This window comes from Notamacropus eugenii, chromosome X (assembly GCF_028372415.1).
Source record: "Notamacropus eugenii isolate mMacEug1 chromosome X, mMacEug1.pri_v2, whole genome shotgun sequence".
Lineage (NCBI taxonomy): Eukaryota > Metazoa > Chordata > Mammalia > Diprotodontia > Macropodidae > Notamacropus > Notamacropus eugenii.
The window spans coordinates 64,103,247-64,127,393 of NC_092879.1; the positions used below are offsets into that span (position 1 = coordinate 64,103,247).

Genomic DNA, 24,147 nt, shown 5'->3' on the forward strand with positions numbered 1-24,147 from the left:
TTTCATCTGAGAATGCTGTTTCATATTTTGTTGAACAAAATCAGAGGTCATTTGCCAAGAGCTCTCTTCTCCCCTCTTCCTTATCTCACATCAATAAGACATATCCTTACACTGTATCTTCCCTCACCCCATCTCATATAATGAGGTGGTACTTCTTGCCAAACCCCTCAACCTGTACAAGTGATCCCATTCCATCCCACCCCTCCTAGTCAACTATTCAAGCTATCATCTGTACTCTCTCTCTCTCTCTCACTTATCTTCAATTTCTCCCCATTTATTTGCTGCTTCCTTACAGCCCAAAACTAAGGCCATGTCTCCTTCATCTGCAAAAACAACCCTCACTTGGTCCTTCTTCCCCTGCTACATACCAACCCAAATCTTTCCTGCCTTTTGTGGCTAAACTCCTTGAGAAAACCATCTATAACATGTGTCTCACTTATTAACTTATTAACTCTCTTATTAACTTACTAACTCTAGAGCTGGGCTTCTAACTTCATTATTCTACTTGAAAATGTTCTCTCCAAAGTTACAAATGATGTATTAGTCATAAAATTCAATAACTTTTCCTCAATCCTCATCTTTCCTGACATGTATATGGCCTTTAACACTGTTTATTACCCTCTTCTCCCTAACGTTCTGTTCTTTCTATGTTTTCTGGGAAACTGCTTTCTCTTGATTCTCCTCTTATATAGCTGACTGCTCCTTTCCAGTCTCCTTTGCTGGATCTTCATTTAGATCATGCCTGCTAACCATGGATGTCCTGCAAGGCTCTTCCCTGGATCCTATTCTCTTCTCCCTCTACACTATTTCACTTGGTACTTTCATTAATTACTACAGATTTGATTATCATCTTTATGTTAATGATTCTTAGATTTACTTATCTAGTTTGAAGCTCTCTTCTGACCTCCAGTCTTACATCTGCTATTTTTGTTATTGTTGTCTAGTTGCCTCCAACTTTCTGTGACCCCTTGGACCACTGCACATCAGGCCTTTTTGTCATCCATTATCTCCCAAAGTCTGTTCAAGCTCATGTTTGTTGCTTCCATAATGCCATCAATCTATCTCATCCTTTACCTCTGGTTCTTCTTTTGCCATCAATCCTTTCCAAAGCCCAGATTTTTTCCAAAGAGTCCTTTCTACTCTTTAAGTGGTCAAAGTACTTAAGTGTCAGCCCATTCTGATTCAAATGGAGGTACTTGGCTATCTATACCTTTAAACCCAAATCACTCTGGCTTTCACAGATTGGCCAACAATAGGCCCGAGTTCAAGTGTTACTTGTTGTTTGGGTTTTGATGGCTCAGAGTGAGTGTAAACAGTAATTGTTTCTGTTCTGGCAAGAAACTCTGAGGGTCTTCCCCTCCCAGATGGACTGTTTTATGAAAACAAATTAATGAATAGTTGTTACCTCAGAGAAACTGAGATTTGGGAAAGACCTTAGTTTAAAAAGGCCAAGGTCTCCCACTGCATCAGACACCATGGCCAGTCATCTTGACCTATATCATGACTGGAGGAGAGAGTGAGGTTGATGACTTTGCATAGCTCTGCCTTACTTAAATCCAATTCACTTGCAAGTAAAGACAGAACCCTCCTCAAGTCATTGGTCTTCTTAAAGACAGAATCAGGAGCAACAATGGCCTGACTGACAAGGGAGAAACCTAGCTGGTTAGATGGGGCCTTTTTACATGTGAGCAACTTTAGCTCTTCAGCTCAAGCTTCAACCTTGGCTTCACTATCAACTGTTCTCTTCTTCCATTCAGCACTTTTCCATCTGTTCTTTGGTTTGGTAGACTTCAAAGAGAGGATTAGACCCTAAAGAATTAAGGATTAGGTAACAGTTAGCAAGAACCTGATGTCCACTAAGAGTCAGAATAAGTGTTGCAAGGCTGCTCCTTCTGATGCCGTTTCTCTAAATCTGTGATTTCTCTCTCTCTCCCTCCTCTGTCTCTCTCTGCCTCTTTTTGTCTCTGTCTTTCTTTGTCTGTCTCTTTCTGCCTCTGTCTCTTTCTCTCTCTCCTGCCTATATCATGAATCTCAGCAAACAACATTTCCAGTGGTATCACTTTGGGATAAACTGGGGAGTTCAGAGCATGTACAATCAGAAATAATAATACACTATGCAATTTTTTCTGCATTTTTCTTCTTCTGAGGTAAAGGCAGCCACTAGTAGGTTTTCCCTTTGCAAAACAAGTGCATTTCAATTTATGATTATCTTTCACCTGATCCGCATAGAGAAGAGACCATCAGTTAGCAGAACCTAGGGTACAACCATCTGATTTCCACTTTTTATTAAAAATAATCATGCTAGTCACTGTCAGTCAAATGACCCTCTCAGTTTTTTACCATTAAATACATGAGCGCACATGTGTGCACACATGTTCACACACAGACCTATCTCTCATAGAATGATGACATTTTATAAGACAGTATCATAAAAAAGATGTGACAGATAACAGGAATGTAATAAGTTATTGTTTGATGAATCATAAGGTCATAGATTTGGAGCTAAAAAGAAATTGAAAGTCATCTATTTTTACCCTCTCATTTTACAGATGAAGAAATTGAGGATCAGAGAAGGGAAATGACTTACACATCATCACAAATGCCATTTTCCATTTTTGTAGTTCACTGTAGTTCAACAGAATGCAAAGATGCTCCAACTTTAATAATTTGGAACTAACATCATGCATGGCTTCCTTTTGAAGGAGTGTCTCTCTTCTTACAGCTTAAGTCCTACTCAGAAACTAGGAAAATGTACCTTGCTGGACAGTGTGATGCTTCCCTACCTATAAAGCACTCTATCACTTAACAAAAAAGAGTCTTAATAACGGGAAGCCAGAAAACACTATCTGTCATCTCCAATGACAATACTTCAGTGCCACTACTTTGAGGTCTTCAAAGTCACTTATAGATGCAATCCAGGCTCTTATGGCAGATTTACTGACACTGCCTCTAGAAAACCTGGGAGTGGTTTGGTGTTTGCCTCCTGCAGTCATGAGCCACTTAAAGAAGAATAGATGCTACAGGTTAGAAAGGACCTGCAGAGTCATCTAGTGCAACTTCACATATCTGCTGGCTCAGTAGGACTATGGAGCTTTCAGTCACTCCAAATGGTACCAGAAATGAGCTTGGACATTCCGTCTTGAGCTCACCCATAAATGATGCTTAGAGCAGAGAGTATAGAAATGTGGGGTTAGATGGTTGCTTCTCCAGAGGCTGTCCCTCTGTTTATCACTCACTCAAGGACAAACACATTCAGGCACAAAGGATCACAAGCGGGCATTGTCATTGACCCTTCATTTCAAGTGATCTAAGCCTCAGTTTCTGGGAATGGCATCTTCTCAACTTTCTTTAGATATGTTAGTTCATTCTGCCTCAAAAAGTCAAACTTCCTCAACTTCAGGTACTACCAGTCCATTCTGATTGATTTTATTCACATGGGGCACTGGGACATGGTATGCAAATTGAGCATGACCTCCCCCCAAAACATGGATTCCATATAGCACTTATGCGTAAATGATTGAAAATATTATGTAAGCACTCCTGAGGACACAAAAACAATGAATATTAGGAGAAAAGGAGAAGATCTACTAACTACTTGTAGACTTGATATGCATATCTAACTGTTAACCTGTCTGTGCATCTTAAAATCTTAGGATGTTTCTGAAAAGCTCAATCACTTTTCCTGATTAGAAAAAAAGGACCTCTTTTAAAGACAGATGGCTTGGTTCTCCTAAACCCATCCCATCCAGCTAAAAATATCCCTTTCTTCAGTGCCTATGCACACTGCTGGTTTATGGTCCTTGGTTGGAATGTTAGCCAAGTCATTCTGTGCAGAAAAGGAACTGCGTAGGCTCAAGTTTGGATGAGCTCACCAGAAACAGCCTTCTATTTTCAGTATCTCAGAGACTGGTTTGGGGTTAGTAAAATAACAGAGCTTTGTCTCTGGTCTCATTTTTACATATAAAAACAATAAAGAGCTTGTTGTATAGACAGTGGTTATAAGGACCTGGGAGGCAGAAGTCTAAGTAATAGAAAATCTCTTTTCCCTCTTTCCTTGGTCACCCTGTAGTGGACTCTGGAATTGATTAGGTCCACAGGGAAATCCATTGATCATGCTTTAGTTCCCTACTTGCATTTATATTGCTTCCATTTTGGTATTCGATGAACATAGATCATCTAAGATGAACTACAAGCTAACAGAGCTAACTCAAAGAGAACAGTGCAAAGAATCTTAAAATGAGAGCAACAGAAATATTTAAGCTCGTCTATTTCATTCTTTTCCATGTGCAATTTTCTCAGTAAGTAGCATCAAACCAAGTTAGCAGCAAACATATTGAACAATTCATCATCAATATTCATAAAATTGCTCTCATGGATTGGTGATCAAGGGTGATCATTTTTATCAATTAAAGTCAACCAGACCAAAACAAGCCTCTTGAAAACCCATCCAAGAAAATAAAACAATTGTTATTATAATCAACCCTGACTGCTCATTCTCTTTCCTCTAATTCAGGGATTTAATTTCTAATCATGATGAGAAACTCTTCATTCAGGCTCTTGCTTGGACCATTGCATGTCTTATGATAAGTGGAATGCATGATTTATAGAATGTTACTCTGAGTGTTTCCTCTGGAAGGGCTATTTAGAGAAATCATAACATCATCGATTCAGAGCTGGAATGGATCTTCGAGGTCATCCAATCCAATTCACCATTTTTCAGATGAGGAAACACAGGCCCAGAGGTTCAATGACTTCCCCAAGGTGACTTAGGTGGTAAGAGACACAATCAGGATTCAAACTTAATATTCTCTGTCTCCAAAGCTAGCTTCTTTCCACAGTACCATGAATATACTTGTTGTTACAAATGGACATGCTTTTCTAGTGCATTGTTTTTATATAAATTCAGATCAGTATTTCTTTACAATTTTTAGAAATGGCTGACATGTTTCCCCTCCACTAAATCTCTCCTTTGATGCTCCAGACTAAGGTGAACATGACCTATGTTCTTGAAGGTTTCATCAATAGAAGGGAAGCCCCAGCACACCCAATAAAGTTGAAGGGCCTTCCAGTCTTGGACAGACCAACTTGGAGGGACCTGAGAGACTCATAAGCAGTTTGGTCCAAGACCGAATGCTTTGGCTATAATGACTCAGAAACATCACCTGCTAAAGCACAGAGGAGTTGGGCTGTGTGTCAGTGTTGGGCGCCCCATCCTAAAGAAATCACAGATCACAGACATATAAAAGGAGAGGACAAAGATCTAAATTTATTGAATATATTTTTTAGTTTTCAACTATTAATAATACTCAGATACTCCACATAGCCATATGTGCACAGAAGAAATGGATCTATGATCTCATCTATTTGTTTGTTTCTTTCCATGATACAGATCATGATCTAGTCATCTCTCTATTTGACATCACTGCTTGCCATGCCCTCTCATAAGTTCACTGGAAGGGGTCCACCCGTTGATCTAAGAGTCTTCCTTACTTCCTCCTGCTAGCACAAGGACTGTGGTGGAGCACTTGGGCTATCTGGTATCCCTCATTCTTTCCACCTGACCCATCTTCAATATCAATCATACTTTCCCCAGATGGCATCCTTTACCACTGAAGCTCATTAATTGTTTTATTTTGCAGCCTTCTCACACTCATTGCCCTCTGTGTAGTACTCATTTTGTATTCTCTAGAGACTATATTGTTCTATGACTCATGGCCACAGAGAAGCATTGGTAGAATAATGGTATTAAAAATATAAGCCTTTATTTCTGAGAGAAAATTGGGGTCATTAAAAGAAATAAGCAATTTCCCAAAGAGAATTCAGTTTGTTCTCCTCATTTGTAATTCTGGGACCAATTCATTGTCCATTTGCAGGCTTGTTCAAGTTTACAGACTAAAATGCTATATAGGTTGTCCATCTTGTTGCATGTCATATTCTGGATAAAATGCATTTGTCATCAACTTGTTTTTTTCTAGGTGCACAGTGAGGTCAAACTCTTTGGATCAATTACAGGTCTCTTTCTGGAAGCCATGTGGTATGGCCGAGCTTGCCCCAAGTAGCATGACTCCCTTTGCCAACAGGAGCATCTGAAGTTCCTTGACATTCATAAAGATTCCCTCTCCAACTTGTACTCTGCTATGCCTCATCTAATATTTATGATCAGAGGGAGTTTGTAAAAGAAATTTATCTTTGTCATTATACCTTGCAAGGAATCTTTGAATAATTTTGGTGAATGAACAGATGACATCTTGTTAAAAGAAAACCTTTAAGTTGGCATTTTGCTGTGTTGAGTCAATTATATTTTTGCATAATCAACAAACAGTGATCACAGTGATCTCAGATTCTCTATATCTCTCAGCCAACTATGTGATGGTTAAGATGTCTATTGTGGAAAATCACTAGTAAGAGCCTTCCTATTCTCTATTAGTGCCCGCATGAAGGATACCACCAATTACAAGAAAAATTGTATACAGAGAGAAAAGTAGATATACAAGTTGGTAGTTACTGAGGTTCCTTCATTTGCCGTTTTGTTTTAACAAAGTCTGATATTTTCCCCTGCTGTTGGTATGTTTTCCTCCTTCAAGTACCTTGTAAATGGACCCTTTAAAGCAATCACAATTGTGTCACCTACAGAATAGGTTTCCTTTAAGTATATTTAGTCAAATCCAGCTGCTTTTCTCCTCCTTGTGCTCTTCAATGTCATTTCTATCTCTCTGATAAGCACTTCCAGGACTGTTATGTTTGAGTTAAAGTAGGGTGGTATTCCTATCTTTGATGGTATAAAAATTTTTGTTGAAAAATCTTCTAAAATCTCTTCTCTCTTTCTTTACTTGCTGTCCTTTCATTTTCATCCCTAAGTGCCCTCAGAGTGACTTTACTTGGTTGGTTCTCTACTCAAGCTATATTTAAATGAGTTTGGCATTCACTGGTTCTTTTTACTTTATAAGGCAATATTGTTGGTGATCTTTTGTCAACCTCCACAAACTCTTACAAATGCATCTAAACTCTGTCACTGTTGTCTTTGGCTACCATCTTTGAAAACTAGGCCAAGTGTTTAGTGCCTAACACTCTTTAGGAGAATGATTTGTATCACTTTAATATTTGCAAATTTATTCGAGTCAGTGTTTATGTTCTTTTGTCCAGTCATAACCAATGTACACCCTCAATACACCGTTTAAACAAGTGAACATTGTGGTGTTTTAACTACACCCCCAGATTATTAATATGTGGAAAAATTTAAAAGCAATGTGTTGTAGTGGAAAATGTTTAGCTGCATTAAGACTAAGGTTATTTTGTCACACTTAGCAAATTTCTTGCTGAGATATACCTTGGGTGACGTAATTGACTTTCTCTTTCTTGTTTTTACTGCTAATTATCTCTAAGAAGCCTTTAAATTTTCTTTGTCTCTCTTCGGGGGAAAGAAAATGTTAGCACTTGAAGGAATATAACACTACAATGACAACATTTTTAAAGAGGACTTTTTTCTATATCATAAAAATGTTTAGATATTTGTGGGATGAGAAACGAAAAAAATCAAGCGATTGTTCCAACTGAGAAAATGTAGAGTGTTCCCGATGCATTATGAACTCAAGGTTTACCTGGAGGAATCCCCAAAGAGACCTGGTATTTTGCATCTATCTTTCATTGTTTTCCTCTCCTCTAGCTACTGAAGAGGGAGGAAGTATCATAGCTATAGAACCTTATATACACAATAGCAAGCACTCCTTTTGGAAAAAAATTAACCAGTGGCGCAAAGATGTAAGTATCTCATGAGAAGATACAAAGATATACGCATACCTAATGAGAAAATGGCAATGATACTCATGAAAATGAAATCATGAAGTATAAATTTTTCTGACTAAATATATACTGAAGAAATCTGTGCTGGAGGTCACACAATTTTCAGAGTTTGTGCGAGGAGCGAGATTCAAAAAGAAATGGAAAAAAAGAAGATGCTTTTTAGTGTTAAGAAAAAAGAACAAAAGGGAAGACATCGGTAATTACCAACTCATGCATTTACCATTTCATCTCTATAACATCTTTCTAAGGGTGGTTTTTGTATATATGGAGGGCATCTTTGAAGAAAATGTAAGAAAAGAACACAGTATTTTGTAGGTGATGCTTCTGGTGTGTTTATTGTTTTCAGGTTAAAAAAAAAAGCCTGCAAAACAAAACACAACCTTAAAAGCTTTCTTCAACAAGGTATCTTCCACACATATCTTATGATCATATAATAGTCCCTGATGGATGCAAGAGTCTAACCTTCCTTGAAGATCTGTGGTGGAGGAATCTACTACTCCTCAGAGACAGCTCAAAATGGAAGGAATATTTCTCTGACATTAAACGTAAATCTAACCCTCTAAAGTCTCTATTCATTGTTCCCAGCTCTGTCTTCTGGGGCCAGATTTTTTCAATGATACTTTGATTAGAAATATTAAATGAGGTATAAAAAGAGGGAGCTTGCCAACAGTGGTTTTTACCGTCATGGATGATATCTTACGCAAACTCACATGGAAGAGTAGTTACTTCCCAGATGCCTGTTTGCAAATGACATTGGAGTCATTACATTAAGCCTTGGTAGTATACAGGGACTCTTCAATAAGACGCAAATATACTCAAAAGAGATTGGTCTAGAAATCAGTACAGGAAAAAAGAGTTGTTTGAAGAACATATATTACTAAGATCAAGTTTCAGTTGGGTGGGCCACTCATTGATACAGAGCTCTGGGTTAGTAATCACAAAGACTCATCTTCATGAGTTCAAATCTGGCCTCAGATACTTACTAGCTGTGTGACCCTGGGCAACTCACTTCACCCTGTTTGCCTTTGTTTCCTCATCTGTAAAATGAAGTGGAGAAGGAAATGGAAAACCACTCCAATATCTTTGCCAAGAAAGCCCCAATTGAGGTCACTAAAGGTCAGACCCGACTGAAAAATGACTGAACGACAATGCAGTCCTTGGACAAACAACGAGCTGTTGTGAGCATTGGACAGAAATAGAACAACTTATATCACACGTGGGAAATTGTGCACTTTTGTCCATGATCCCAGTTAGGTTGCAGAGTGGAAAGAATACTGGTCTTAGAAGGAGGAAGATATGAATTCAAATCCAGCTTTGGACACTTATTAGCACTGTGATTCTGAGAAAGTCACTTTACCTTTGTCCACCTCAGTTTCTTCAAGTGTAAAATAGAGACAATAATAGCACCTACGTCACTGTGTAGATCAAATGAGATCATATTTATAAAGTACACAGTTTCTGGCACAAAAGAGCCACTTAATAAATGGCTCTTTCCTTCCTTTTCTTGCCTGACTTGCTTCTTTCCATGAAAAGCTCATCTTTTTTAACATCACCCTTGACCACAAAGTTTCAATCCAACCCCTCCTTGTGATGTTAGTGGAGCCTAAGCTGAGCTGTGACCAGTTCGACCACTTTGGAAAGCCTTCAAGTACTACCCCAGCAACAAACTTAGGACTGCTTTCTAAATGCTAGGCTAACTACCTACAGAGGGGGTCATGACCCATTGGCTAACCCTTGGTGACGAACAGTTCCTGGGAAACAATGAAAAATATGCAATAGCCCACTGTCCTAGGTGGCCCTTCTCTGCTTCCAGAGGTTGGGTTGCAGAGTTCTGGTAGAAAAGGCACAGGGAGTAGATGCAAAGAAATATACAATTTTTAGACCATTTATAAACTTTAATGTTTCAGTTAGGACTCCACAAGTAAAATCCTCATTTAATAGCTTAGAAATAGATGTTACTGACATTCAATACTATAGGAGGAATTCTATATATGTTGACATTCTTACAGCTGATGTCTAGGTGGTTTAATGGAAATAGTACTGGACTCAAAGTCACAAAGGCTTGAGTTCAAATTCAGCCTCAGATAGTTGCATTACTGTGGACAAGTCACTTAACCTCTCAGGTTCAGTTTCCTCATCTTTAAAATGGGTATAATAATAAGTATCATCATTATAAATAATATAATAAGCAGTTATTATAATTATTTCTTAATTATATTTATGATGACGATGATGACTAGCACTTAGACTAATCACTTTTCAAATATTCTCTACTTTTATCCTCACCACAACCCTGGGAGATAGATACTATTATTATCCTCATTTCATAGCTGAGGAAACTGAGGCAAATGATGTTAAGTGAATTGCCCAAGGTCACACAATTAGTATCTGAGGTTAGATTTCATTTTAGATCTTCTTACATTTCAGGTCCAATACTCTATCAACTGTGTCATTGAGCTGCCTCTCTAATGATACCTGAGTTGTTGTGAGGACAAAATAAGTTAATATATGTGTAGCGCTTTGCAATCCCTGAAGGGCTATAGAAATGCACGTTAAGATGAAGAGAAGGGGGGAGGGGAGGAATAAAACCCCAAAAGCAAAGGAAGTTGCAATTAAATAGAAAGCTGGCCTACACATTTTCCTTGGAGGGCAAAGTCAAGGAGTTTATTTGTATTACAACATCATCATGCACATTTATATGTCACCTTAGGTTTGCAAAATACTTTTTTCTATGTTACCTCATTTGATCCTCATAACAATGTTGTGAGGTGGGAGCTATTTTTGTCCCCATTTTATAGATGAGAAAGCAGAGGCTCAGAGAGGTTAAGTGAATTTCCCAGGGCCATTTAGCTAGGAAATACTGGGATCAGGAACAAAATACGGATCTTTCTGACTCCAAGTACATCACTCTACCCACTCTGCCAGGTGATCTCTTATTTGATCATATCTTATTGTACTACTCATGATAAGCATTTGCAAAAAGGCCACCATAAAGCTTATGTGCCACCATCTGCTACAGAGGATGAAAAGGTAGAGAAATTCTATGAAGAGCTAAAAAAACCCTTCCTAATTAAATCAGCTTATACTTTAATCCTGAGTAGCTTCATTGCAAAGACAGGCATAAGGGAGAAGAGCAAAAAATATGTTGGAAAACATGGCTCCGGAATATGGAATAGGAACATTCAAAGGCTTCTCATTTGTACAAAAGTGAAACATAGTTAAATTAATAGCACTGGTTCTGTGTAGCAGTAAGTCACAGTCACTCAACCTAAGACCTTGACCATGTTTTGGTCCCTTGACCTCCATGACCACCTTTCTCTCTTCCTTATATTAACCAGGAGTATTATACATTCTATGGACAGCCAGGTGGCAATATAGTAGATAGATCACCAGGCCTGGAGTGAGGAGGATTCATCTTCCTGAGTTCAAATCCAGTCTCAGATACTACCTGTATGACCCTGGCCAAGTCACTTAACTTTGATTGCCTCAATTTGCTCATCTGTAAAATTAGTTGGAGAAGGAAACGGCAATCCATTCTAGTATCTTGGCCAAGAAAACTCCAAATGGGGTCATGAGGAGTCAATCACGACTGAACAACATTATTCATTCAATTGCTGGAGCAGCCTCCACCTACTTCCTATGTCTCCCCCTTCACCCATCTTCATGTTGCTTCATTTATTGAACTTCTCTTGGATCATATTTAAACATATAGGCTAATCAGGATAATGAATGCATACTCAAAGCAGAAATATTGAGCACATATAACACAGAATATAAGTTCCATTCAGTCACAGAATGCAGACCCTCCCATGGTAGAAATTCCTCTTAAACTAGAGTCACATCCCTTTTCTTCAGTCCACCAATCTGCCAATTTCAGAAGAAATTCCTCCAAAAATGGAAGAACTCAGAGTCTCTCTCCTGTGCCTATATCCTAGAGCTCCAGACAATGAGAAAAGGGTGGAAAGTGGTTCAATTTGCCTAAATACTGATCCTTGGCAGGTTGTTTAAAAGCTGGGTTCTGAAAGTGAAGCCCTGAATTGGTCAGGCAGGTGATACATTCACCACTAGCTGGCAAGTTCTCAGGGGCTGCACCAATTCCATTTGTTCCTCTTGGCATCATTCATGTTATGAATAATAATGGATCTGGATGTGGCTGACTGTTGGAGGAACCCTATTATTACTTCTACACCTTCAAAGAGATGGGGTCTAGAGGAGAAATTCCAGCATGACCATGCCTATCTTTTTTCTCATAATCCCTACATTTCACTGTCAAACTTCCATGCATGGATACTTCTCCCCTCCATCCTAAGGCAAAATGATATGCCCCAATGGCATCCATACTATACCAAGACATCCAGCAGAATGTCCCTAGCATATTGGGGGTAGATACTCTGGGAAAGATTTACATGGACATAGAAAACTGTTGCCGAAGATAAGAAAAAATAAGCAGGTTGCCTTCTTAATCAGTATGTGGGGTGATCACATTGATGAGATCATAGACCCATGGAAGGATAAAAGCTATGACTTTGCCAGTGATGCTCTATGGATGCCAGGAACATAACAATTTAAGAAAAATCAAAATGGTAGGTAATCCAAAAGATGATACTTATTTGGTGGGCAGCTAGGTGGTGCAGTGGATAGAGCACCAGTGCAGGAGTCAGGAGGACCTGAGTTCAAATCTCACCTCAGACACTTGACACTCACTAGCTGTGTGATCTTGGGCAAGTCACTTAACCCCAGCTGCCTCATCCTGGGTCATCTCCAGGCATTCAGATGGCTCTGGGGGAGAAGTGAGGCTGGTGACCTGCACAGCTCTCCCTCACTCAAAACAAAGTCAGGTGCAAGTCATGTCATTATTTCTCTGATGGCATGGTCTTCTTTGGCAATGAAGGATGAACACACACACTTGTTTGGTATAAGTAGACAGCAGAGGTATTGTTAGTGATGATTTAGAAGCAACAAACAGAATATAGGACATTATCCATAGTTTGTATGAACTGAAACAGAGTCAAAGTAGTGGACTAATATTGGAAGAGATGCATTTTCTTTCATGTTCCATAAAAGAAAGCTACAAATCAGACTAGTATCCTTTTTACTTACCTTTTCTTCCTTCAACTCCCAAACTACAATGCTATAGATGAGAGGGAGATTTCTCCTCCCTCTCAAGAAGAGAAAAATGGCAAATTGTAGGAGAACTTCACGATGAATCTGAAATGGGAAGTTGCTATACTTTTTGTTCCTGAATGTCTTCTTCTATTGCCCTTTGTATTCCCCTTTCAAGACCCTATTAGTAACTAGAATTCCTGAGAATGGACTTTCCAAGTCTTGAATATTTCCTCATAGGTAATCCCAAATTCAAGAGTTCCCAAGAGACAGAGTTCATGAGGTACTGGCCTCCCCAAAGGAGGATGCTACTTTCTTCAGTACCAAGTGTTCTGCAGCAGAAAGAGAACCATCAACAGGGGACTGCCTGACATATGAAACCCTAAAGTCATACCATTAGGGAAAAGATACGTGGACATTGTCAGCTGTGCCATTACCGTGAACTGCTGGTTCATTGGGAAGGAAAATTGTTTGTTCCAAAGTAGTTGACCACCTACCTCAAGCAAATTTATATTATGAGGTTACTTGAGTAACCCCTAATTGGTTACCTGAGTATTTTGTGATTCGGGATTTATTCAGGGGTACCTGTGAGTTGTTTGCATCTTATGTAATTTCTGTTGTGGGTAAAATAAATACCCACTCTCCATACTGTTCAAAGAATGCCTTTACCACAGCTTAAGTACTCTCTTACCTATCTTTGGGGAAACCTAGATGCAAGATATACTTAAATTGAATGCAGTAGAGTTCCCTGGAGAACTTCAGATGGGACAATGAACCAAGAAGTCATCATTACATTATTCCGGGATTGAGCCCACAGGATTGGACCTAATTTGTGTGAGCTCAGAGCATGTGGGTTACGCTAGTTTGACTTCTATCTCCTAAGGAAGCTGTCTGCTTCTGACCAACAGACTTTGACTATACTCTATGCCTGTTGCATACCTCAACCTGGCCCGTAACATACAGTAAAATGTGTGAGAAAAAAAGCAAAGATTCTGGGTTGCATTTAAGTGGGCTTTAAGTCATTATTTGATGCATATGCATGTGTACAAATTGGAATAAGAACACACCAAGCTGTCCTGTTTTAAACTTCCCTGTTAATTACTATTTTCTCTGTACTAATAATGCATAAAGAGAGATAGTGATAAAGAACTCCATTTCCCCCAGAGTCAAAGGAAAAGGGATGTTTACTATATATATATACATATATATTTAGAAAGCTAATCTACCTCTTTTACTAGTTTTAGAAAATAAAATTTGATTCTTTTCTTATCTATCTGACAATGAAATCCCATTATTGCCTTTTTAAAAAAAGATGGAAGTAAATGAAATGTAAAGGCAATATACCTTAAAATTTATTCCAGAAAGGTCAATTTCATTCTTTCTCTAGCTTTGAAACATGTTTCCATGTATTTTATTAGAAAAATAATAGGTGGCAATGTTTGATAAAGCCCAGCTCTGGGGTTGTTGATCTCTATCCCTCCTGAATACTCTATTGAGGCTATTTTGAAGTGAATGTTCCTGAATTAAGTAGAAGTCAAGTGTGTTCTCTATGGATAAAAGGGGACTTCCTTTTATCTCTCATTCTTTCAAGAAACCAGGGTGTTTGGGAAAACACACACATACACACAAACACACACACAAAACTACCCTGGCACTGAGGCTCTGAGTTCCCTATTGGGTTGCTTCCTGATTCAATCCTCAATAACATGGTAGAGGTTGAAAGAGGAAAACCATGCAAATAACAGCTGGAACCACTGACAAAAACTCTTGTGTTTTTCTCTGATAGGTTTATTTTTTTAAAACCACACCCCCCCCCAACATAATTGTATAAGTACTGTCATTTTAGAACTATCAATTTCCATATAATGCATACCCCTTAAATCAGCTCCCAAAGGCTTTTGTCACTGTGCACAATAGGAAGGAAGAACATGCAGGACATCATTTCAGCCCTCTCATTCTTTCTGGAACATTTTTAATGAGCAACATCCATGGAGTGTTACCAGGAGACTTTTCATTAGTGGAAGTTTGATATATTTTGAGAAGTATAAGGTGAAATAAATGGAAGTGTGGCCTCATGGAAAGAAGGCAATTCTTGGAGTCAGAGAGACTTGGATTCTAGTCTCACCTTCAACACATTTTGGCTATATATAATCATGAGCCCTTAACCTCTCAGTACCCTGGATAGCTCTCCCTGAGATTATAATGTACAGGTGTCTTGCTGCCTTGCATTTCTCCATGCATGTGGCTTCTTGGAGTGTGTACATAAAAAAAGCATCTCATACCAATGAATGATAGGGCAGGAACTCCAAAAAACAAAAACTAAAAATAAGCAAAAAGATGAAAGAGAAGTTGAAAAGAGGCAAGTATCTGTCAGCTCCACTGTTTATTTTGCCTTGTAGTCTGGATTCCAGTTCTGGCCTGGAAACTTATTAGCTATGTGCACTGGCTAAGTCAATTCATCTCTGAGTCTCAGTTTCCTTATCTGAAAATGAGGACAGCAACACATACATGACCAGGGATCATCAGAGATAATAGACTTGAAAGGGCCTTGTAACCATAAAGCAGTAGACATGTGTAAACTATTATTCATTTTTCCCTCAGTGGACTAGTGGAAGATTACTTTCCATATGGTGACCTTTTAAATCCTACTGCTCTTCTCTGGAGTTAATAAGTACAAGTTTATAATTCTTTAAAAATTGTTTTATTTGGTTTTAGGTCAGACCTGTGACACTGCCACCACCGGGGTCCAGATTCTTATCATCCCGTCCCTAGATTACTGAAGTATCCTCATGGTTGGTCTGCCTGCTTCAAGTCTCTCCCCATTCCAGACTACCCTCTACTCAGCTTTCAGACTGATCCACCTAAAGTAAAGGTCTGACTATGTCACCCTCATCCCCCAACTCAATAAACTTCACTAGCTTCCTATCACCTCCAGGATCAAATAGAAAATCCTTTGGTGGCATCCATAGCCTTTAATAACCCTTGCTCTCACTTATGGTTCTAGTCTTCTTACACCCCTTCCCACCCACAAATAGCATTATTCTTTCAGTCAAAAGACTTGGATTAAAATTTCATCTCTAACAGTTATTAGGTGACCACAGATTAAATCACTTAGCCATTCTGTGCCTCAGTTTCCTCATCTGTAAAATGAGGATCATAACACCTCTAGGAACAATCCTTTGTTGTCTGGAGACAGGATTTGGGAAGCTTTCAGTCCAAGTGGTTTATTGTGTGCCAAGCACGGTGCTATGCACTGGAGGAGATAGAAAGCTTAGATTAAAAGATACAGCCCCTGCCCTCATGAAGCTGAAAGTTTAATAGGCAACATGATAACCTTGATACCAAATAATATGTGATATGTGCATTAAAGAAGTACAAGACAAAGTGCCTGATGAGGTCCAAGTTCATTACCAAGTAGGGGGGATTAAGAAACACTTCCTGGAGGAATTAGCACTTAAGTTGGGCTTTAATTTAATTTGTGCTTCACATAATTTAGTTTTTCCTGACAAAGAAGTAAGATATATCGCAGCAATTCCTCTGTAAAAATAAGGCTTTTGCTTCCCAGTCTGACCTGCTCTGACTCTAAACATTTTCCTTCCGAAGGCTCATCCCTGCTTGGCTTCAAATTTGATCCAAACAGGAGAGTCTAAAATGCATGACTCTCTGTCACTGTTACTGAGCAAGAGAGAGCTTTCTTGGGACAACCCCTAGGGGCAGATGGGTTGGGAGTGAGAGGTTTTCTGCCCTTAAAAATAGCCATGCATGAAGGCCCCAGAAACAAAGGTAAGAAGAGAGTAGAGATGCTGTCACTGGCCCTCACACATTGCAGAGCCTCAAGAGAAATGGAGGAATGAGAGGTGTTATTTATTCATTCTATAACCTTTGACTGTTTGCAAGATAGAGTCCCATAACAGTGATTTATTTTTCTAGATGATGTTTCTCATATTGTGAGACTGGGTGCTGGATGCTTTGTCTATCTGTGTTCATTTTTAAATAATGAACATTCTTTGATCAGAATGTTAACAAGCTATGTAGGTAATCTCCTCTATGGAAAAGAGGAATTCAAAAATAGTTGAGCTGGAAGAGGCCTTTGAAATTGAGTAATCCAAAGAATTTTGTTTTAGTCTTTGCCTAGGCAGAGAACAGATCAACAGCTTTGTATCTTTTCCACTATTACTGAGCAGTAGAAAATGTGTTTAGAAAAATCACAAATGGAGATTGTTCAAATGGGGAACAGGCCAGGACAATGGAAGTAACTTGTTCAAGGTCATTTTGCAAAGCAGAAAATCGATCTACAAAATCTTATTAAATACCTACTATGTGCCAAGCAGTAGGGATACACATACAGAATGAAGCCATTCCAATTGGAATGGGAGACACAAGAAGTAAATATATAAATATATCCAGCATAAATATATTGTGCATGAATACAGGACATTTAAATGTAAAGTAGTTTGGGAGGAAGGCACTAAGGATCAGGAAGTTTCATGCAGAAGATGGAGTTTAAAAGAGGAATAGGATTCTATGAGGCAGAGAAGAGAAGAGGGCATTTCTGCCATTTGGGTTAGCCAGTACAAAGTCACAGAGATGGGAGATGAAGTAACATGTGTGAGGAACAGACAGAAGGCCAGTTCGATTAGATCAAAATGCTCAAGGGGTGTAATATTCAATAAGGCTAGATGGAAAGGTAGGGACCAGGTGAAGGGTTTTGAAAGCCAAAAAGAAGACTTTATATACATACATACATACATACATACATACATACATATTATATATATAACATATAGAACATGTATGTATGTGTGTAAATATATATATATGTATTATCCTACAGGCAACAAGAAGATACTGGAGTCAGTTGAGCAGAGGAGTTGCTTGGTCAGATGTGCCCTTAAGGAAAGTACTTTGGAAGTATTATGTCAATAGAATAGAATGAGAAAAGGCTTAGCTCCAGGAAACCAACTAAGAGGCTGTTGTAAGGATGTGGGCTAGAGCTGTTGGGGGCCTGAACTGTGAATGGAGAGATGTAGAGGGGAAAAGAGCAACATTTGGCAACTGACAGGATTCATGGAATGACAGAGAATGCGGAGTGGTGGGTGATGTAGAAGTTATAAATCTGTGAAACTGGAAAGATTCTGATGCCATCAATAGAACTAAGGACATTTGGGAAAGAGAGGAGGCATTTGGGGGAAAAGAATGATTTCACTTTGGGGCAGTTTGAGTTTTAAATATCTCCTGGGTTATCCAATTTGGAAATATCCAACAGGTAACTGGTGACGTGGGACTAAAGTCAAGGTGAAGGGATGTACCCCTTCTCAGAATAATGTTTTAAATAAATAAAATAAGATACATAGGACTGCGAAGGAAACTAATCATACTGGAATATAGTTTTCAAAATATTAACCGAAACATGTTCAAGAAGAAGGGCCCAGCACAGTTGAGTAGAACCACTGGGGAGCACTTGGAGAATGTATGAGATGGACTGAGGCCCAGGATGAGAAGGTACATATGGGTTCCTGAACTACACTGTTGGAAGGAAGTGATCACAGGTTCATCAAAGTATCAGATCCTGAATAACCTGAGACAATGTTCCCAGATCCATTTAGATAGAATAGAAAAACCTTTGAATTTGCAGAAGCACTTGTGGAACCCACTGAATTGTCTTCTTCTGTGTCTTCAAAGACAGCTCAGAGTCTCCTGGGTTGGAACACCAGATATATTTTTCCTAGACACCACCAATTTAAAGTTCTACATGGTAGAATAGGAGGAACACCACAATTTGGATAAAAAGCCCTGGATTCAAATCTTCTCTCAGACACTTGCTTGCTATGGGAATTTGTGCAACTCTACTGTGTGTCCATTTTCCCACTGGCATGTGAGGGTAAAGCAGGTTTTATGGTACCTGCAGAAATGCCAATAGAGACAGGCATATTAAACCCCTCCACCACCATCAATCCTGTAAATTTACAGGAAAAATCACATTCCCTGGTGGTAGATAAGAGGTAGATATGACAATAATAGAAATGGATGTAACAAGATGAGTGAGTGGGTTTGTTATCAGCCTCACAGGAAGGGAATAGGAACTGAAAAACTAGGGAATCTATTAGTTTATCTGATAGCTTCAGAATACAGTTGGAGCTCTGCAAAAATAATACATTGCAATCATTCACTGCCCATCAGGGATCAGTTGGACTCTCTGATGTTCAGGAGGGAAAGAGTGAAGGAGAAGCAGTGGCCATAGTGGATGAAGGACCAGCCTTCAGGTAAGGAGAATAGGTTCACATCCCCCTCCTGACACTAATTAGCTATCTGGCCCTAAGCAACTACTCCACCTCTCAATTTCACAAGCATATATCCATTACTATCAGCTATGGAGTGGTCATCTGTATTGGTAGAGGAAGTCCCTACACTAATAAAATCACATTGTTCCCCCCCCCCCAAAAGAAAGAAATAACAATGAAAAAATATGCAAAATGACTTAATGAATATTCTAAGCTTGAGGGGTTTGTTCTAGCAACCAGACAGAGAGAGGGAAAATTTGAGGGAGGGAGGAAAAGAGGGAAATGGAAACCAGAGTGTACTATAATATAGTGAACATAGATACAACTAGACAGTGCCAACTGGGGCTTTATCCCAGTATACTGAAATTTAGCAGGTACAAAAATTAAACGCATGTGTTCATTTACCAGAATAGAAACTACTCAAGTAACCAGCTCCCCTCCTGCTAAACTGAATTAGTCTTAATTCCTTCTTGTACTATTTTCACATTATGAATTACAAGGTTGATTTGAGGGCCCATTTACTGCTGCTTGCCCCAGTATGTCTGATGTTACATACTCTAGTTGACAAATTTGCAGGTTAGGGCTCTGATAATGAATTATCTCAGTTATCCTTTTATCATTTTCTGTTTGAGATAATCTCTTCTCCAAACCTCATCTTTAGGTCTTGGGGGAAGAAAAAAACCAAACATAACCACACTCACGTAGATAATTTTAGGTATCATACATATGGAGAATCACTTCTAATGGGTGATTTATGACAGTCATTGTGTAGTTTAATTTTTTTTAATTCCATTCATAGGTCACCTTTAAAATAACTACAGTAAATTAAATGCTTCCTATGCATAGGGAGGATGAATAGTTAATTAAAATGCCATACTTGCAGAACACTTCTCTGGTCCAGTACTTATATTATAGACAATTGGCAACCCAGGAAAACAGCATGTGACCAAAATTTGAAGTAGGAAAAATAAAATGTTTATGGTCAAAAGACACAGCAGGACTCAATTTAGATAAAATGTCCACCTACCATCACTTCTCTCCCCTCCCTCTACCACTGAATGCACTAGTCTAGAATGGTACACTAGAGAGAGTACAGTTGCATGAACAATGACTGGATCTGGAACCAAAGAACTTGGGGCCAATTACTTATTGCCTGTGGAACCTAAAAAACTCATCTAGCTTCTTTCTGGCCTCAGTCTCCTTCATCTGCAAAAAAAATGAGGGCATCATACTTGAAGGCTTTTCAGTTCGCTTTAAACCCTAAATCTATCATTCTTATGCTTCATTCATTTTTTTTAATTTGCTATAAAGCTAATGTCTGCAGAGCACTGTACCCAGTACCAGGGGTAGATACATAGTTTAGACAAAGTCTGGCCCTTGCCCTCCACGTAGAATACAGTCTAGTGGGGGAAGACAAACCCTGTCTAATCTAAAATAGCCCATGTTAAAGGCAAAAGAGGGGAGCTCTGTGGACATCTGGAGGAAAAGCCTTGTCAAGAGCAGGATTAGGAGATGATTCTTCTAGCTAGTGGCATGAGTTGAGTTTTAAAGGTTACATTAATACAATTCAATTGGTCCACTGTCCTAGTCTGGCATTTACAAGCTGTCTTGCAAGCTACACTATCTCTTTCAGTGCTGGCTGCCTGGACTCTGCCCCTAAGTACTCAGTGCTAGAGCTGTTCCAGCCCAGGAAAGTAACCATTCACCTCCTTCATTTTATTATTTTGTTAGTGACTTAACTCTTACCTATCCTAAGGGTGTTTGTATTTTGAAAGCCAAACTTGGAGAGGGTCAATGCATAATCTAAAGAAATGACCTAAATCTAAAGAAATTCAGAAACAGTCACACTTAATGGGCAGAGGGATGCTCTCAGGACTCCCCAAATAATGTCATGGGGGTGACTGCTTAGCCATTCTCCTATAATGGTGGCAATGTCTTCCTTTATGTATACTGTGAACTGGATACGAATATATCAAAATGAATTTCGGCCATATCAAAAGGCAGAGAAATAAAGATGTAATTTTCAGTGCTGATTTTTCCAGACCCAGAAGGAATTATGCATGAGTTGCTCATAGTAATAAAAGAAGAGGAAAGGGGGGGAAACAGCACAACTAGGAGGATGGGATAGACACAGAAACATACTGAGATACTGAGTGAAGAAGCTGATGGGAATAAGGAATGGAAGTCACTCTCTTAATTGAGGCTGTTCTGTGAGAAAACACTGTGTCCATCACTTGGGAAATCATTTTTCATCTACCTTTTTTGGAGGGAGCATTGGTAGAGGTAAATTCCCTTCTGTATACCGTTCCACTCACCTTCTCTCCTTTTAGAATCACATTTTATTAATTATCACCAGGATTATGTAAGATCTTTCAAGATCTCAGGGGGAAATGCTAGAGTTCTGGGACAGAGTAGTGGATGCTGGTTATGGGGTCAATTAAAATGCCATTCAGTTAGCCCCTCTGGGCTCTATTCTGAGCCAAGCAGCTATCAGCCATTTCTGAAGTTCACTGGAGAGCTGGAACAATTACCTCAGCTTTGATATTACCTTGCATGATCAGTGCATTGCTAATATTTCTGTGAAGAATTGAGAAATACTTGTTGACTGAAACTTCAGGATAAAAACTTGAGTACCTTGGACAGCTGTATTGCTTCTTCCCTAGGCTAATATGGTCTTAGATTGCAGAGTCAAGAGAACAAGAGAGGCAGTGATAGCATTTTACTCCACCCTGGCCAGTTTGGAGGACTGTCATCATTCCCCCACACTGATGATAAGGTAGGTGCCGGGAGTTCATTTCACATGAAGATCAACTGAATGAGCCAAGAGTGTTTAGCCTAGAGAAGTATAAAATAGAGAGTGGGAGGGGGATGGAGGTAAAGATATATAGCTTCAAATATTTGAAGGGCAATATGATGGAATAGATTTATTCTACCTGTCCCTAGAGGGCAATGAGAAGAGACGGTAGAGGATACAGAGAAGTAAATATTGGCTTGATGTGTGCGTGTGTGCATGTGCGTGTGTGTGTGTGTGTGTGTGTGTGTGTGTGTGTGTAATTTATTTATATACATCCCAGAAACTAAGACTATCGAAAGGTAAAATGAGGCTGCCTTAAGAAGTAGAGAATTTGGCACACAATATGGCAGCAGTGCTGGCTGGACCCAGGGAGGACAGAGCAGGAAGAGGCACCACTCACTCTCCGTAGGGGCTTTTATAAGCACTTTGGGACCAAGCTGAGATGGACAAATGGAAGAGCCATACCTCAGTGACAAGGGAGGCCCTTGGATTCTAAGACACTTTCAAGAAGTTGGGTTCACATTTTCATGTGACTTTCAGTAACCTTGATGGTATCCCATTTAAGATAGGAGACAAATTAGAAACACCAGCTAGGTTTGGTCTGCCTATTTGATTCTCCTTGCCTGATTGCTACAAGATGTTAGGGCAATGCAAATGGTAAGCTTAACCTGCCTGGAACATGAAGGAAACATCAGTGCAACCAATCCTCACTAAATGAAAAGCACCTCAGAACCATGCCAACTGTGACTGTGGGATGACTTTTCCTGGGAAAACAAAAACAATAGAGTGGACAGAACACTTCAGAAAATCCAGGAAGCTCAATAGGAAGCTAAGCAAAGGGCCAAGGAAGTAGAAGCCAAAATGACTTCCAAGACTGGCCCAGAGAATGACTGCAAAATGGGCTTCTCAAAGACACACTGCCTGACCATAGAACCACCTCCCATTAACCCCATCCTTGACAGCTTACAGCACAATATTCTCATCCCAACCTGTAGCAGAAGCAGTACTATAAAACAGAATACTCTCAGTCACCTCATACAAAAACAGACTTCAACCCCACTGACTTTGAATGTGAAGGGGATTCATTGAAGAACATGGAATTAAAACCTATTAAGGAGAAAGAACTGAGAAACATTCTTGGCAGTACAACTGGGTCTATTGTGACCAAGATCTTAGACAATAAGTTGCCCAAAGGAGGTGCTGGGTCTATATTTCAGGACTGGGGAATACTGGCATTCCTGGAATGGGCTATATTGGGTTTCAAGCTCCTTCACAAACCCAATGACTTTACCATTTTACCATGGTTAGGTAACTGTGGGAAGATGTCAGTTTTTCAAACTGACCCTCCTTTTTAATCATTCCTGTGTACAATATCAAGTCTCTTTCTTCCCCAAACTTGACTCAGATGACTGAGCAGAAGGCAATAAAACTTGCAAGCACTTTTCACAGCACCACAGCCCCCACAGTGGAATGTTCTTGAATTCCTTAAAAGCCCAGCTTCCAGAACAATGTTAGTGAACTCAATGGACACCTTAGGGTGGAACTTTCAGCTTTAAAATTAGACATTGGAAAGAAATGCCTCACTGTCCTCCTCACCAAAATGCCTTCTTTGTTTAGTCTGTGTGTAAAAGAAATTTGTCTCTTTGACTTGTTTTGGATTGCACTGTACCTTTTTAAAGCTCTCAGTACAAAAGAAAAATACAGTTCTGAAGAATATAAAGTAATTTGCTAACTATTTTGACTCTTCAGAACCACTAATACAGTACAACTACTAATAATGTCTTTAAAAGTAGGCAATTCCCTGATCTTGGAGATTTTCAAGTAGAAGTTGCATGTTCACCTCAGAGGGATAGTGGAGAAGAGTTTCATATTCAGTTATAGGTCAGTCTATAATTCAGGGCTTCTTAAACTTTTTTCCCCACTCACAACTCTTATTAGCACTTCCTAAACTGTGAGTCATCACCCCATATGGTGTCCCAACCCACAGTTTAAGAAGCTCTGGTCTATATGATACTTGAGGTCCTTATCAGTTCAGATACCCTCTGTCTCAGTGTGCCATAGGGAAACATGTTCTGCACTTAATGATTAATAGGAGTACAAATATCTAAACAAGGGTAGTAAAAAAAAATAAGTTTCCTGATGCAAGCTGGGACAAACTAATGGGAACAC

The 24,147-nt window shown here is 39.2% G+C and overlaps 1 pseudogene; it reads left to right on the top strand.

The window, feature by feature from the left end:
* Positions 1-23,710, top strand: part of LOC140516332 (ubiquitin-associated protein 1-like) — a 51,418-nt pseudogene extending 27,708 nt beyond the window's left edge.
* Positions 23,711-24,147: the final 437 nt, after the last annotated feature.